At 36.0% G+C, this 16,896-nt stretch overlaps 1 protein-coding gene and 1 long non-coding RNA gene across 2 annotated transcripts in view; both read left to right on the top strand.

Moving 5' to 3' along the window:
- Positions 1–16,896, top strand: part of LOC123866947 (putative uncharacterized protein DDB_G0282133) — a 277,632-nt gene that overhangs the window by 105,196 nt on the left and 155,540 nt on the right. The window lies entirely within an intron of this gene.
- Positions 938–15,345, top strand: LOC123866982. Its single transcript, XR_006796294.1, has 3 exons — positions 938–948; positions 12,610–12,615; positions 15,205–15,345. It is a non-coding gene; the product is annotated as an uncharacterized LOC123866982 (long non-coding RNA).

Genomic DNA, 16,896 nt, shown 5'->3' with positions numbered 1-16,896 from the left:
AATCGATCATTACATCGATAACATCAATCACTCAACAACTTGTCTTGATAAAAGATTTTTATCAAAACAACTTTAAAGTACCTACCTATTTACATAGAGCTTCTATCAATATGCAAGCAATTATGTACTTAAATTATTTACTCAGTTACAGTTTATCTCTATGCATTTATTAATCTGTATAAAACAGCTGTGCATGTAAATAAACTAGTTAAGAAATTAATATTTACTAGATATTGAATAAAATTATTATGCTTGATAAACAGAAAGTTTAGTTAGGCGTTTCCCTTGAGGAAGGTTTCCGTTTTCCCCGCACATTACAATATTGGGACCTTCAAAAGAAGCGTTCTGATACGATGCCGTGTAGAAACCAAAGGTGTATGGATTTAATGAAAACTGCCATACCCCTTCCAGGTTAGCCCGCTTCCATCTTAGACTGCATCATCACTTACCACCAAGTGAGATTGCAGTCAAGGGCTAACTTGTATCTGAATAAAAAAGGCGTGATCCACCTTATTTTATTTTATTTTATTTTTATTGATAAGGTTCGCTAGCGATTTTTACAAAAATGATCTTAAATTAAATAAAGTTAAATTACATGACGTTGTATGTAAAATCATTTTAAAGCAAACACTACATGCACATTCATACAATTAACATTTAACAATTATATTAATCACATTAGCAACATGATACAAAAAGTAGCTAAAAACTTTCCGAAATAGTAAAAACATAAAAAAAATATTCAAGGTGCAATGGTAATTGAATAAATCTAAAACTATAGTAAAGTTAACCTAGGAGTAAGAATAACCTTAGGCTGCATCATCACCTACTATTTTGATGTGATTGCAGCTAAGTGCATGTCTATTTACATAATGAAAATAAAAAGGATAAGATCCGGAATAAGAAACTCCGCAAGAGAACCAAAGCTTACATAGCCCAAACCATCAGGTGGAACTGGCTTGTCATAGGGACGATGACCGTTGGATGGTGCCCTTCAGTACGATGAACTGACGATATAACAAGGATGGTAGGAAGCGGCTGGATGAGGAAAGCGCCACCAACCCCTCTCACAACAGGGGTTGGTGGTGCTTACTAGAGAAGGCCTATGTTCAACAATGATCGTCAGCAAACTGAGATGATGATGATTGCGTTCCATTTTTAAAAATAAGAAAACAACCCCTTCCTTCCTATAGAGCGGTCGATACATGGTAAGTATACTGAGGCCATAAAAACGTAAAAAATTGCAGAAAACATAGGAGTATACTCAATTATATAAGACTACTAGCTGATGCCCGCGACTTCGTTCGCGTGGATGAAGTTTTTTAAAAATTCCGTGGGAACTCTTTGATTTTCCGGGATAAAAAGTAGCCTATGTGCTAATCCAGAGTATAATCTATCTCCATTCTAAATTTCAGCCCAATCCGTCCAGTAGTTTTAGCGTGAAGGAGTAACAAACATACACACACACACACACACACACACACATACAAACTTTCGCCTTTATAATATTAGTGTGATATAAATAACAATACATAATACAATCTTGTTCTATTGTTCGCAGGTAATTAACAAGAGTTATTCAATGCACATAACTTATATCTACAGCGAACGTAAGTATAACAATAAATTATTGAAAATAGATAAAATAAGACCTTTTCTCATAACACGTCAACTTTCTACCAGCTTCAAACTTCTATCAAGATCAAATAAAAATTAATAGCTAGTTAACAGAGTTGTATTTCAGAGTGAGTAATTTCTAGCTTTGATTTTTTAGATCAAATGACCCGCCTAGTAAACATGATTATGCACTTCTTCCTATGAACATTTGCAGCACCAAAGGTACCACTAATGCGGTGCCGACTTTTTAGAAATTAGAAGAATCGTCCTACTAGTTAGGAATGCCGTTCCTACCGAGAAGAGCCAGCCATGCTGGCTCTTCTCGGTAGGAACGGCATTCCTAACTAGTGGTAAATTATTTGACGATTCAAAAGCACTTGTGAAAGTTTATTTGATTAAAAATCTATTCTATTCTATTGTAATAACCCCATATTAAAATCTAGTCGGAGCACCGCTGAAGGGAGGTGTTATTTACAGATTTCATTATTTTTTCTCGTCAAATTCTATTTCTTTCCTCGATTCCTCAGTAGGAACGTATTCTCCAATATTTTTTATTTCACTTAGATTTCATAGATTTTATTTTCTATACGACATTTTATTTCACAAAGATTTCCTAGCTAGTAGCTAGAATATAAAATACTAGATTAATTTCGCCTAGATGTCTTAAATCTCTACATCATCGTCCTTTGAGTAACACCAAAATTAATTTTCTCCAATCTCCGAAAATTGTACGCACGAGGTACACATATTAAAGTCTTATTAAATAAGAATTTTATAATCAAACTAATAAAAAATTCCATTATGTACCCGTCAATCATAATATGATCATAAGCTCATTGTACAAAATGAGGTGTTGAAATATTCAATATAGGTATGCTTATTATTACGATTTTGCAACACCCACTTTCCACAGCCTTCTGTTGTTATTTTAAATTAATAAACGTACGTAGTATGAAAACCATATAATCTTTTATTAATTTGGTAGTTATTCACAGTCTTATAAAAAAGTGTAATGAGTGAATGAAAATACACTGGGTCTTCAGGGCTAGCTCATACTCGAAGTGAAGTGGAAACGAGAAAATACAAGTGTAAATTAAAAATTTATAACACCCCCGACAAGTGAAGGTTACAGTAACTAGAAAAGAGCTGATAACTTTTAAACGGCTGAACCGATTTTCTTGGATTATAGCTAAGAACACTCTCGATCAAGCCACCTTTCAAACCAAAAAAAACTTAGTTTAGGAGCTACGATGCTACAGACAGATACACAGATACACACGTCAAACTTATAGTGAATAAAATACTTAATAAGCAAGTACTTACCAAAGTTCTGTTTACGAGTTTTAAACTAACGCCTTGCGTGTTATCTAATTTTACCGACATGGCAAATTACAAATAAAAAAAGTAAAAGTGAATAGCTAAGGTAAACAAACAAGATCTTTATGTTTCTGTTATATCAAATGGATCAACAAAAGACTTATAATAGCAGTGTAGTCTAGGAGCAGATGGAACGATTTCAACTTGTAAAAAATAGAACTTGAAATAGTAATTGTAAAAAATCCAGATATTGCAATCCCAGAGTAACTATGGTTTAAGAAAATGACTCTCCCTTGCATACTAAACTTTATTGTTCAATAAGCATAATGCTACTAACTGGGCAACCTTTCCTTAATACTTAAGTTAAAATCACAGTTTAAATAATATCTACTGAATTAGATTAAATTAAGGCTAATTTTTCGTGATTCTATTGCGTTCCTTACAACTATTTTATTTAAAGTTTTAAGGTATTTAAAACATAAAACAAACCAAGAGGAAAATGTTGCTATTGGTCCGTATAAGTTTTGTAGATACGAGAATTACTTAGAATCTTGCCGATGACTTATATTTCAAACGCATGGTATTAATTTGTTACCTGCTCTTAGGTTAATAGTAGAGGTACCAAGAAGCCTATTGCAAAAGATCGAAATCGTACAATTTGACTTTTTCTATAATGCCCAATCTAAAAAAAATATTTGATTGTTTGTTAAGTTCGGTTTGGTTAATAGGTTTCTTTCGCAAAAGAATAATTAGTAGGCAGTACGCACAAATATTTTTTTCTATTAGCTACATTTTGTAATTATACGGTTTTCTTTAAATGGTTTTTGCTTATTTTGAAACCGATAGGTACTTATTTCTATTGTATGTTTGATATTGCCTAATGTGTATATTATTATTTAAGTTCATTCATTTCTCTTCTACTAATAATAATTATGGACCTACAAAATACTCTCTAATATATCGAACTAGCTGATGCCCGCGACTTTGTTCGCGTGGATTTAGGTTTTTTTAAATCCCGCGGGAACTCATTGATTTTCCGAGATAAAAAGTAGCCTATATGTTACTATCCATCCTTTCATTTATCTCTGTGCCAAAAATCAAGTTGATTGCTTAGTTAGGGCATGAAGGAAGGAGAAACACACTTTCACAATTAAACAAACATACACACTTTCACAATTACAATATTAGAGTATAGATATATATTATGTAATTAACAAGTGTAAATTAAAAATTTATAACACCCCCGACAAGTGAAGGTTACAGTAACTAGAAAAGACCGAAAAGACCTGATAACTTTCAAACGGCTGAACTGATTTTCTTGGACTATTCCGCGCCTACGATCTAAAGTATCTGAGTTTTCCAAAACATCATTTTCAAATAAATAATTATGTATTTAGGCAACGTCCATCTTGACAGCTTGACATTTGTCAATTGATATAATATTATGAACCTAACGGTTATCTAACCTTTTTTTCAACAAGAAAACTAGAAAAGAGCTGATAACTCTTAAACGGCTGAACAATTTTTTTTGGATTATAGCTAAGAACACTCTCGATCAAACCACCTTTCAAACAAAAAAAAACTAAATTAAAATCGGTTCATTCGTTTAGGCGTTACGATGCCACAGATACACAGATACACACGTCAAACTTATAAAACCCCTCTTTTTGGGTCGGGGGTTAAAAAGGAAGGACTAAATGAAAAGTCTAGATCTACACCTAGCACTTTTATAATTTAAATTATATTAGGTTATATCGAGAGTGAGCTCTCTGCTTGCCGATAAGCTATCTTTTATAAGGTTTTACTCCAATTAAAACTTTATCCAATCTTTTAGATCACATACAGTATTCAGAACAAAGTCGTTAACCGAAATGTAACCAATTAATACGAATGCGATATACTTAAATAATCGTTAATCTTAAATACGGTCACCGACCTTTCGCCCGTACTATATCTGATCAAGGACAAACAACTTACTCCGCCTTTCTATGTATGGGTCTTGCAAAACTGTATACGGTCAAAGAAGATCCTTTGATACTAAAACCGCTCACCCAAAATCATGACTTGACTATAAAGAAATAAGCTCTAAAATCGCATCTAAATACTATTTATAAAGGTCATTTTTGGATGCTGTTGAAATGGTATGCGATGAAAATATTTGCTGCATTTTAGTGCATGTCGGATTCAACACGACTTCTGACATTATTTTGCGTAAAGTTTTTGGTCTCATGGGCACTTAAAGATACCGGACAGGCGCCGTTTTAGCCTTGGGCGTAAGAGGGGTTTTTTTTTTAATTATTATTTTTTACTGGACGTTCATAATCAAAAATGTTATAAACAAAATGATATCGGCGAGTTCATCCGCGTGGATTTTTTTAAAAATCCTATTAAAAATCCATGGGAAATTTTTCATTCGCCGGAATTAAAAGAAGCCCCGAGATGTAAGGCATCTCTGTAGGTACAAAATTGCTCAAATGACTATAGAAATCCATACTTCCATACTAATATTATAAATGCGAAAGGAAAATAAAAGGTCTGTCTGTCTGTCTGCTACAATTTCATGGCCCAACAGTTTAATTGATTTTGACGAAAGGTACAGAGTTAGCTTATATCCCGGGGATGGACATAGGCTATTTTTATCCCGGAAAATGAAAGAGTTCCGCTCAACCGATTTGCATGAAATTTGGAATCGAGGTAGCTTGCGTCCCTGCAATTGACATAGGCAACTTTTTGTGCCAAAAAATCAAATAGTTCTGAAACCATGGGATCTTTAAAAACCGAAATCCATGCGTACGAAGTCGCGGGCATCCTCTTGAATAGACATAAATAGCTTACTTTGTCAATTAAGCTTTTTCTTGAGAATCACCAGAAGTAGATAGGTAGGTAAGTACATGGTAAGTACGAAACTTTTTTTAAATTTCAATGACATGTCAACGATCTTATCTGGTGGAAGTGGTAAATGATGATGCTCCTGGTGAAAGTGGTGCATGATGATTCAGTCTCGACCTGAAATGAATGTGGAAATTATTTCCAGGTATCCAAATGATACACTTAGATAGTAAAGTATACCACACTAACCTTGAAGATAACACACAAATATAATTAATAGGTCCATGTTGTTACTTAGACTTGGCATTTACATCGTAATTCGTAACGTGATAAATTGCACGTCTTTCGGGAGCGAGTTATTGGGCAAGCGGCATTATTGTTTCAATCTGATTATCTGTTACAAATAAGTTTGGCAAAAAGAATTCTAGGCGTGAGACAGGTTTATTTTAAATTAAATGCGTGAGTTATTATAGATTTGGGTGTGAAATAGATAGAAAGATAGTGAAATACAATACTTGTAAAAACAAAAAGTATTTTTAACCCCCGACCCAAAAAGAGGGGTGTTATAAGTTTGACGTGTGTATCTGTGTATCTGTGTGTCTGTGTATCTGTGTATCTGTGTATCTGTGTATCTGTGTATCTGTGTATCTGTCTGTGGCATCGTAGCGCCTAAACGAATGAACCGATTTTAATTTAGTTTTTTTTGTTTGAAAGGTGGCTTGATCGAGAGTGTTCTTAGCTATAATCTAAAAAAATTGGTTCAGCCGTTTAAGAGTTATCAGCTCTTTTCTAGTTTTCTTGTAGAAAAGAAGGTTAGATAACCGTTAGGTTATTTGAAAATGATGTTTTGGAAAACTCAGATACTTTGGATCGTCGGGGGTGTTATAAATTTTTAATTTACACTTGTGTAGCAAGATTTGAACGAGAGTAAAGATTGACGCATACCGATGGAATGCAGTGCAGCCGAATTTTTTACATGACAACGGCTGCCCATGTGAAAAGAGACAAGGCTAATCAAAACTTTATCGAATCTTTTAGACTCTGAAGTTTTAGGCCGAGATCTTATAGAGCGTACTTTGACTTTGCTTTAAAACGAGATACTTAGATTTAATTATGTCGACGATATAGCGTTGTTTCGTTTTAATATAGATCTCAACCTCAGACTCAGACTTTTAGGCTGAGAGCTATAGAGCATGCTTTAACTTTGCTGACTCAAGACTTTTAGGCTGAGAGCTATAGAGCATGCTTTAACTTTGTTTAGACTTAAGTTCCGGTTAAAACGAGATAAAATTTATGTGGGCGATATAGCGCTGTCTCGTTTAAACAGTCCGTGCAAAGTCAAAGTGCACTCTTTAGATCTCAGCTGTAACCTTAAGTTCAAAGAAAAACTCACAATTGCTCATTTAGATTCAATGATTCGGGGAAGCAAGAGCGTGACACGGACTTTGCGAAATATAACAGGTTGGTCCAAGGTCCAAGGTGCAAAGGTTGTCCATCGCCATTCAGCGGGCAATGCTGCCAGCTTGATGAGCACTTTTGGTCCAGGGGCGTCCAAGGGTGGTCTTTTTGACGACGATAAATAGTGTTAATTTATTATTATTAATTTATATAAATTGGACGTAATTATATATTGCAATAAGTCAAAAAAAAAAATTGCGAATATCCACTGCAGTATTACAGTGGTATTACATGTAATACGTCATAATGCACCGAGGACAGCCCGTGATAGAAAGCGCGGGGCAAGTCACGACACGGCGCGAGAAAATCGCGCAATAAATTGCTGAGGATAATTGCAGGTAATAGAGCGAACTGTGACATCATTAACTGCCTTTGTAATTCTAGAGGCGAAGTGTGGAAGCCCATGTGAACTTTGAAGGTATTTCTTTTAGAAAACATTACGAATGTTGGGATCATTTGTGTGGATATAAACGTCAATACAAATGAAGGAGGAAAAATATATCGAGAAACCTATTGTCACGAGATGATTTTCATCTTCTTTATCTAATGCATGGAAGGAAAAATTGGCTGAGATAATATCAACATGCAACTTAAATCTTTGGGTCTAAATACTTCATATTTTGTACTTAGATTTTGTTTTTAATGTGAACCCCAAAAAGCAAGGTAAAGGGAAGGCAGGGAAGAGAAAGAACAACAATAGATCATAGGAGATATCAGGAGAAAGATTAGCGTCATATGCATTAACAGGTGTAAGAGATAACCAGAGAAAAAGATGGGGGAAGTCTTACCGACTTGTTAAACAAAAAAAAGAGCACTTTGTCATCACACTTCACACTCATACTATAAAGGTGAAAGTTTGTGTGTGTGTGTAATGTATGTTACTCCTGCACACCACAATGACTGAATCGATTAGGCTGTTTGAAATAGAGATAGCTTATGACCTAACTTAAAACACAGGCCATGTTTTATCTCGAAAAAAGTTCAAAGGGATTCAAAAAATAATCTATATTTATCAACCAGTGATTGATAAAAAGTCCTTACTTGTTTCTCAGGCCGATCGCAATCATAATAAAAACGTGTTAAAAAATAATAACCGAGATGTGCAGTAAGTTTTACAGGCACCGCATTGTACATTAAAGAGAATCGATTAAAAAATCGATTCAGTTGCATTCGGCAGATCGTTATCGTAAAAGCAATCGAGCAATAATGTGACTGGAGCGGTTGATTGCTCTTAGTAATGGAAGACGAATAGTTTTATTTTTAAACTTGCACTGCAGGATTATGACCTGCGATTAAGTGCATTCGTATGGAAGTACTCTCGTGACGTGAAGGTTATAAAGATTACGTACCTATGTAATTAATATCTACATCATCATCAATATCAAACCGATAGACGTCCATTGCTGGACAGAGGTCCCTTGTAGGGACTTCAACGCGCCACGGTCTTGAGCCGCCTGAATCCAGTGGCTCCCTGCGACTGGTTTGTCCGTCTATCCACCTAGTTGGGGGTCGTCCAACACGGTGCTTTCCGGTGCAAGGTCGCTATTTTAGCACCTTGGAACTCCAACGTCTATCTGTTTCTTGTACTATTGCCGCTTGAGCGTGTTATGTCGGTTACTCTGGTTCTCCTACGGATCTCCTCATTTAAATTGAATGGATTCGAACCTACGTCCCTCCTGGGCATCCCACCCAGAGGGCCTTTGACCACTAGGCCTTGGTACACTTTCTCAATGAAAACATTTCACCAAATTGTCCACGTGTTCTAATATTACCATTGTTAAATTCTTATAAATCCGACGATATTTTAATATGTTGAATCAACCCCCTCTTTGACGTCCTCCTTTCTACAGCCCTAATATTGAAAATTCATCCCCAAGTCTCTGTCACAAAACTATGTCTTAACAAAAATAGCTCGCTGTAAGTAGCGCTTATTAAAAATGCCTTCAAAATTGCGTTCACGTAATAAAATGGCGAAGAACAAACACAGTCTACTTTCAAAATTAACCTTTTATGTACCCCGGGGCGGCCGCTGTAATGATGCGCCGTGCAATGAGGATGTGGTGTGGAGTTTTAATACCGTTTAAAGGCTTAAACAAACAGAACTTCCGACAGCAGCATGGCGCAACAGAAAAACGTGCGACACGGCTTCTAAAAGTAATGCTCCGGTTAAAAGATCATCACCGTTGAAGGATGACTTTCACAAGGTAACCTCAAGAGTTCAGCAAGACTCGTATAGTTGTACTATAGAATATTTCATAGTAGTACCTTATAAGTACAGAAGGCTCATTTCGCAAGGCATTCCGAACCAGTGGTAGATGCTTTTGACGATTCGAAAGAACTTGTAAAAGTCTAATTGAATAAAAACATTTTGAATTTTGAATTTTGAATTTTGAATTTTGATTTTTTAATAAATAGGGACTCGTTACAATGCAATAAATTTTAATTCAACATAGAACTACGGTCTGTTTAACAAACGCCTCTCTTTCTATATGAATCTCTCTCTCTCTCCTTTTCATGAAAAAAAAAACTAATACGGGACCCGTTGAAAGGCAGCGCCGCCAAAGGTGTTTTTCTAAGTCACGTGACCAAGTGAGCCCAGCCTCCATATACGCCGCATTAACTTTGGTGAACAGCAGAAGATCTACATTGCTGTAATACAAGTAAGAGTTTATGTGACGAAGTGCATCTTAAATTGTGCTCTTTCAGTCGCTTACTGTAGACACGCGACAATTTGACGACCTTACACTGAACTCATGCACAAATCGTTATCTGTATAAGGGACTCCACTCAAGCATGGCTCCTACACCTATTTCACAGTTTGAACTCCTTTGTAAAGTTTCTTGCATTAGAACTACGCACAAGCCACGTTGTACGCTTGCCACCGCGCGTCGTGTCTGTTCAAGCCTTAAACTAATGAGATGGTTTTACAATGAGATTATAACTATAGGAAGATTTATACGTTCAAAGTGCAAGTTACGTAAACGACATAAAGAGGCTTCTCATTTGACAATGATTTATTTACGTTGAAGAAGTGTTTGTTATAATTTACGAGATGTCGAAGTTCACCACGAGATTTTTATGTGTTTTTTACTAGATTATGTCCGTGACTTCGTCCGCGTGGATTTATGTTTTTTGAATATTCCTTTTATTTTAGATGAGCCATGATAGACAACAAACGGATGGCCGAGGTAACAGACAAACACTTTCACATTCAAAATGTTAGTATGTATTTTATTGTACTAAGTCTCTTATTATATTAAATGCCGATCTTTGATTCTGTTTTTGAATTAGCGAAATACCTAGCTACAATTTGTTTAATAGCTTTAATTTGTTAACGAACAGTTACTTTTTCATGGCTCAATATCAATGGCCTATATATTTTGATAAAGGCAAGTTATTTATTTTAGTTTCATAAAAATGGAAAAATGGAAAAATTACCTAAGAATTAATGGAATATAAACAACCCGCCAGGAATTTAAGAATGTAACAACAAGCCAGTAAAGTAATTTTTAGAATCATTTTCATTGAAAAGCTTTGTTTTTACCTGTAGTACGTACTTAAATTTTTTCAGCTCTCAAAAAATATTTTTTGCTATTTTTACCCGGGGGTATCTCTAACTGGTCAGTATCCATAAATATTAGTTCTGCATGATTAAGCGCACTGGAGCACTTTTGTACTTTTTGAGTTGGATACGTTCCAAGTGAGCATGTATGGATTTGGGTTGGAGGGAGCATTGTTGGAAAAATATGCCACAGACTATTATATAGCTCCAAAACAAGGAGATGTTACACAGGCCACTTGAAAACTTTTAAGGAATTAAATTTACCAATGCAGCTTAATTTTGCGACGCTATTACTTTTTTGCCGATCAACAATTAGTTTTTCTTAGCTGCCTCCTCTCTTACTGTATCATATTTATTATTACTAAGGGTTGTGACCTTTTCCATTATTCATATACCAAATGGTAAGTCTTCTTGGCATAACAATGCGGTGAGTTTCATACGGCTCGATTCTAGAGTTTCGATGTATACACTAATTTTTGTGAATTAATAAATAAATTGATTGTTTGATCATATCTAAATTAGATTAAAATAAGACTGTTTCATAATAAAGAATAGACTGGTTGATAATAATTAATTAATCTGATATGGGAAGAGTAGCAAAAATATTTTCACATTTTAACGAAACGTTTGTTTCACTTTCATTATAATTTCTACGCTAACTCTAGTTAAGTATTGTTTAACTGGAGGGTGCTGAAGTCGACAACTCGACGGTACTTGACTGACAGCGTTAATTATAATTCGAGCCTTGGCGAAATGTCCCTTAAGTCGTGCTGAGAGCTCCATTCAGCTAAACTTTCGCCTTTATAATATTAGTGTGATTTTGAGCGCAGCTTAGTTTGGACTTTGGAGTAAAGACTTATACCACTTTATTTTAAAGCATGAAATCGACCTTGCATCATTACCTATTAACTATAAAAATAAACGTAAGTAAGTATATAATTAGACCCAAAATGTTCTAAAATAAAATTGTGCATTCCTTTTTTTTTTCAAATTGGAAAATATTTCAATTTTTTATTTAGTAAGTGGATCGAAAATACGTCTCTCCATAAAAGATTACATGAATTGATTTTTTTTTCAAGTCATTACTAATTTTGAGCATTTCGCCGTGCCTAAACGTTAAGTATAGGGGTTACCGTCTTGTGCCAGCCTCCCCTCTAAACGCCTGACTTGTCAAATTTTGTAATAATTGCTGAGGGACGCAACTTTGGGGGTAATGCCTTTTCTTCTCCAACTAGAAAAGGGGCCGTGTGTAGAACAGTCTATTTGAAACCAACCACCCGTAAATCGTGATAAATTTTTTGATTTATAATAAAATTCATTATCTATGAATTTGGATATATTAACTTAATAAGTTTTTCGTTTTATTAATAGTTGAAAAGATATTAAAACTTGATTTGGGCAATAAAATTGAATGCAGTGAAGAGAAAAGCTTGAAAAACATTATAATGTCATCAGTCAAAGTTCAACAAAATACCGAGTGCATTATTTTGATTTAAGACTTTATTACCGCTGCAATAAAATTTGAGAAACGTCTGAAACTTAGCTATAATATGATGCCATAAAGTAGATATAAAGTATAAAATTTTGCTACATGAAAGTAGACGCAAAAGTATGTTGTAAAAGTTTTGAATGTTATGGTTTTATTTTTGGATATAATATCAAAGTTTATGATGACGTAGAAGAGTAACGAAAGGTGTAAGTATAGGTTTAATGAAAACTGTCATACCCCTTTCAGGTTAGCCCGCTTCCATCTTAGACTGCATCATCACTTACTACCAGGTGAGATTGCAGTCAAGGGCTAACTTGTAGCTGAATTAAAAAAAGAGTTCTATGTATACAAAGGCGTAAGTTAATATTATATCACTGCTATGCGGTATCATACTGGAACATTTGCCTTAGCTTGGCTGGTTGGCGGCAGCTAGCCACGCCCAAATTCACTACTCGCTACAAGAGCTTAGCAAAATAAGCAACTAGTTTACTTACCCTGACTTCAATCAGGTGGAATTTTCGAACATCCGTTGTAGTAGGGATCAACAGGGGTCAACATGTTTTGTTCTATGTTAGTGACCTTGGTTCTCCTGCGGGTCTTTTATTTCGAATCTTGTCCTTCAGAGAAACTCCTAACACAACTCTCGCCATAGCTCGCTGAGTGACTTAATTGGAGGATAAGTTTGTCAGTACCTACTCGTAGTTAGTAAAAGTGGATTAAATACAACGTCTATCTATTTTTCTTTCTATCAACGTAATTCAAGGCAGTCTAGGTGCAAAGTTTTCCATTTTACTGTCCCGTCCGGTTATAAACCTGTAGAAAAACTCGCCACCAAATAAAATAGGTAGTGGGTACAGTTGGCACCAGAATCTGGTTACCGTCGGTTTGTTGACGCGTGCCAGCTTAAGAACTTGTGAAAACTTGTTTCCAATATAATGCTTCATTATTATGAGTGGAGGAAATATAACTTGATCATAATCGAGACACATTTCTTTTATCTTATACTCGTTTCAGAAAGTATGTTTTCTAACAAGACAGTCTATGATAAAAAGTTGCTATAGCCAGTAATGAGTTAAGCTCAGTCTTTATGGTGCGGTGTAACCACGGTGTGACCTTGTAAATAAAAATGTTTAGCGAAAGGTTGAGGCCCAGGTTTATTGCCGCCAGGAATAAGATGAGTAGCAAGTTAGAACATAACTGTGATGAACCTTTTGAAGTACTTACAAAAGCTCATACATATCAAAAGTCTGTAGAATAAGTCTAGAGTCAATACTCTAGGTATTTCATTTTAGAGTACTTTATCATCATCATTGTCAACGAAGACGTCCACTGCTGGACATGCGGTTTTTGACTTCCACACGCTGCGATGTTGCGCTGCCTGAATCTAACGGCTCTCTCCAACTCGTTTGATGTCGTCCGTGTACCTAGTGGCCCGGTCTTCTAACGCCACACTTTTCAGTGCGAGGTTGCCATTCTAGAAACTTGGGACTCCAACGCCTATCCAACGGCCAGCAACCCGCTTAACTATGTCGGTTACTCTGGTTCTCCTACGGATCTCTGCATTTTTAACCCCCGACCCAAGAAGAGGGGTGTTATAAGTTTGACGTGTGTATCTGTGTGTCTGTGTATCTGTGTATCTGTCTGTGGCATCGTAGCTCCTAAACCGATGAACCGATTTTAATTTAGTCTTTTTTTGTTTGAAAGGTGGCTTGATCGAGAGTGTTCTTAGCTATAATCCAAGAAAATCGGTTCAGCCGTTTGAAAGTTATCAGCTCTTTTCTAGTAACTGTAACCTTCACTTGTCGGGGGTGTTATAAATTTTTAATTTACACTTGTTGGTTTGATCACATAGAGAAACTCGAAGCATACAAGAGCTCTCCATCGCACGCTGATAGACTGAACTTATTTATGAAGTCCATAATTAGCGGCCATATCTCGGATACTATGTTTATACATACTCGGATATTATGTTAACACTGGTAAAACGCACTGTTCGAAGACGCAGTGTCTTCATGTACTAAGGATTTTTTATCACATTACCTTCTAGTCATCAACGAGTAAGACGTTAGCCAATCTAATAACCCGCCTACTGATAAAAAGTATCTAAGTATACAATTTCACTTTCAACCAATACTAGTGCCTCCAAATACACTTTCCTAACTCTATGCGAGTGGGTAGTGAACATGTAATGAAAAGTCGTTTGTTTTTATTATGGTGCCTACAAAGAAAGTAAAACTAAGTACTTAAAGTGGTCCCATTAGCACATGTCAACCTGTTCATATCAGCTGATATTGTACTTAATTTTTTTTGCGAGCTAAGTTAGGGTGTGAACTTTCAAATGAATCTACTATTTATTTTGTTAATAAAACCTTAAATTAGGTAAACGACATCACGACAACTGAATAGGTAGGTATATTGTAATATCCAACCCATACAAGACTATATTATATTATAAATGCAATAGTGTGTCAAAAGTTAACGCCGCCCATTAATATTTACAGTAAGTACCAGAGGAACCGCCGATGCGTTCCCGGTTTTTAGGGTTTCGTACCCAAATGGCAAAAACGGAACCTTTATGGATTCCTCATGTCTGTCTATCTGTCTGTCTGTCAATATGTTATATTATGCCATGTACGAGTATAAAAGCAATTAAGTTCAATTGAGAGTTTGAAAGTTATCAGCTCTTTTCTACTTACTGTAACCTTCACTTGTCGGGGGTGTTATAAATTTTTAATTTACACTTGTTTATTATAATATTAGTAAATAATTAAACTTTTTTAATAATTGATGGGCAGAAAACTCTTAGAAAACAATGTCTACTTTTCGTCTTCTTATTACATTGTATTACATACTTAGGTAACTAACTGGTAATTAGCAATATGTGTACACTTTCGTTAACGAAGTTTATTTTTCCCTACACCATTAACGGTAGTTGTGGTGTATATAGTTTAGGTTAACAAAGACAATAGCATGTGTCAGATGGACATCAAGTGTAAAGTGACTTTGACAGACGACAGTGACAAGTGAATAGACTGTGATTTGGCAGGAGAGCAGCAAACATGTAACCACGTGAGTTCTAGGTTATAATAGTGGCGACGAGAATCTAAAAACATCTCAGTGATTAGTGCGTGAAAATAATAAATTAGGCCGGGATTACACGGAAAAACGGGTGCTAACAATGTCCGAAATAAGATTTCAGGAATTTAACATAAAGAACGACGAGTGGGAGTCGTACATCGAAAGGTTTGGTTTTTTTGTCGAGGCAAAAGGTGTGACGGATATTTCAAAACAGAAAGCAATATTTTTCGCATCATGCGGCGCAGATTTGTTCGGTTTGGTGAAATCATTAATTTTCCCGAAAAATATTAATCAGATTACTTTAGGGGAAGTAATCAATGTACTGAACAATCATTTTAGCCCACGACCAAATGAAATAGTGGAATCATTTAAATTTCACATGAGAAAACAGGACAAAAACGAGCATATGCCGGAATACATCGCAGCACTAAGAAAGATGTCGAAGTACTGTAATTTTGTAGATTTAGAGAGAACTTTGAGAGATAGATTGGTATGTGGGGTGTACGATACAAAATTACAGGAAAGCCTATTAAAAAAACAGGTTTAACCTATGAATTGGCAGTCGAGATGGCATTACAGGCTGAGAAACGCGAAAAAGACCTAAAGGTCATCAATGTAAGTGAGGTGAAGGACTCAGAGCCGGTGGCAGGGACTAGTAAGATTAACAGTGAAGATGAAGCGATGGACGTGAGCACGGTGAAAGAGAAGAAGTCTTTCTGCTTCCGTTGTGGGGGGAATCACTTGTACAAGAAGTGCAGTTTTGCTGCGACAAAGTGCTTTAAATGTTTTCGGGTAGGCCACATTGCCCGAATGTGCTCGAAGAATAGAAAAGAGCAAGGGGAAGTTAAAGAAATAGATGAATTTATGAACGGCATGCACAGTGTAAGTGGAGCAGAGCGAGTGCCGCCTGTATTGGTCGAAGTCAAGTTGAACGGGAAGATAATACAGTTTGAAGTGGACTCAGGGTGCTCATACACCATTGTATGTGAAGACCAGGCCCGGGGCATATGGAATGGGGCATTGCCGCAGTTGACACCAACAAACCTAAATCTACACACGTGGACTTATAAGCCAGTACAGTTGCTGGGTAGTGTGGAAGTGCACATAGAATATGGAAAATTCAAGGGGCACTTGACATTGCTAATTGCAAGAGGACGGGGACAAAACCTGCTAGGAAGAAACTGGTTCAAGTGTTTAGGGATAACAATTGGGGGTATTAATTGTATGGAAGTCGACAGCCTAGCTAAGACCTTGGAGAAGTATGAAGAAGTGTTTAAGGAAGGATTAGGTGAATATACAGGACCAGAGGTAGAAATTACTTGTAAAGAAAATGTACAGCCAAGATTTATGAGAAGCCGCCCCATACCCTTTGCTATACGGGATAGAGTGTGTAGGGAGATAGACAGATTGGTAGAGACAGGCGTAATTGAACCAATACCGTTTTCAAATTGGGCTACACCAATTGTTCCAGTACAAAAAAAAGATGGAAGCATTAGGTTATGTGGTGATTACCGGTTGACAGTCAATGCAGCGACTGAAACGGATA

Source organism: Maniola jurtina, chromosome 7, assembly GCF_905333055.1.
Source record: "Maniola jurtina chromosome 7, ilManJurt1.1, whole genome shotgun sequence".
NCBI lineage: Eukaryota > Metazoa > Arthropoda > Insecta > Lepidoptera > Nymphalidae > Maniola > Maniola jurtina.
This window is presented reverse-complemented; position numbering and strand designations above follow the sequence as displayed.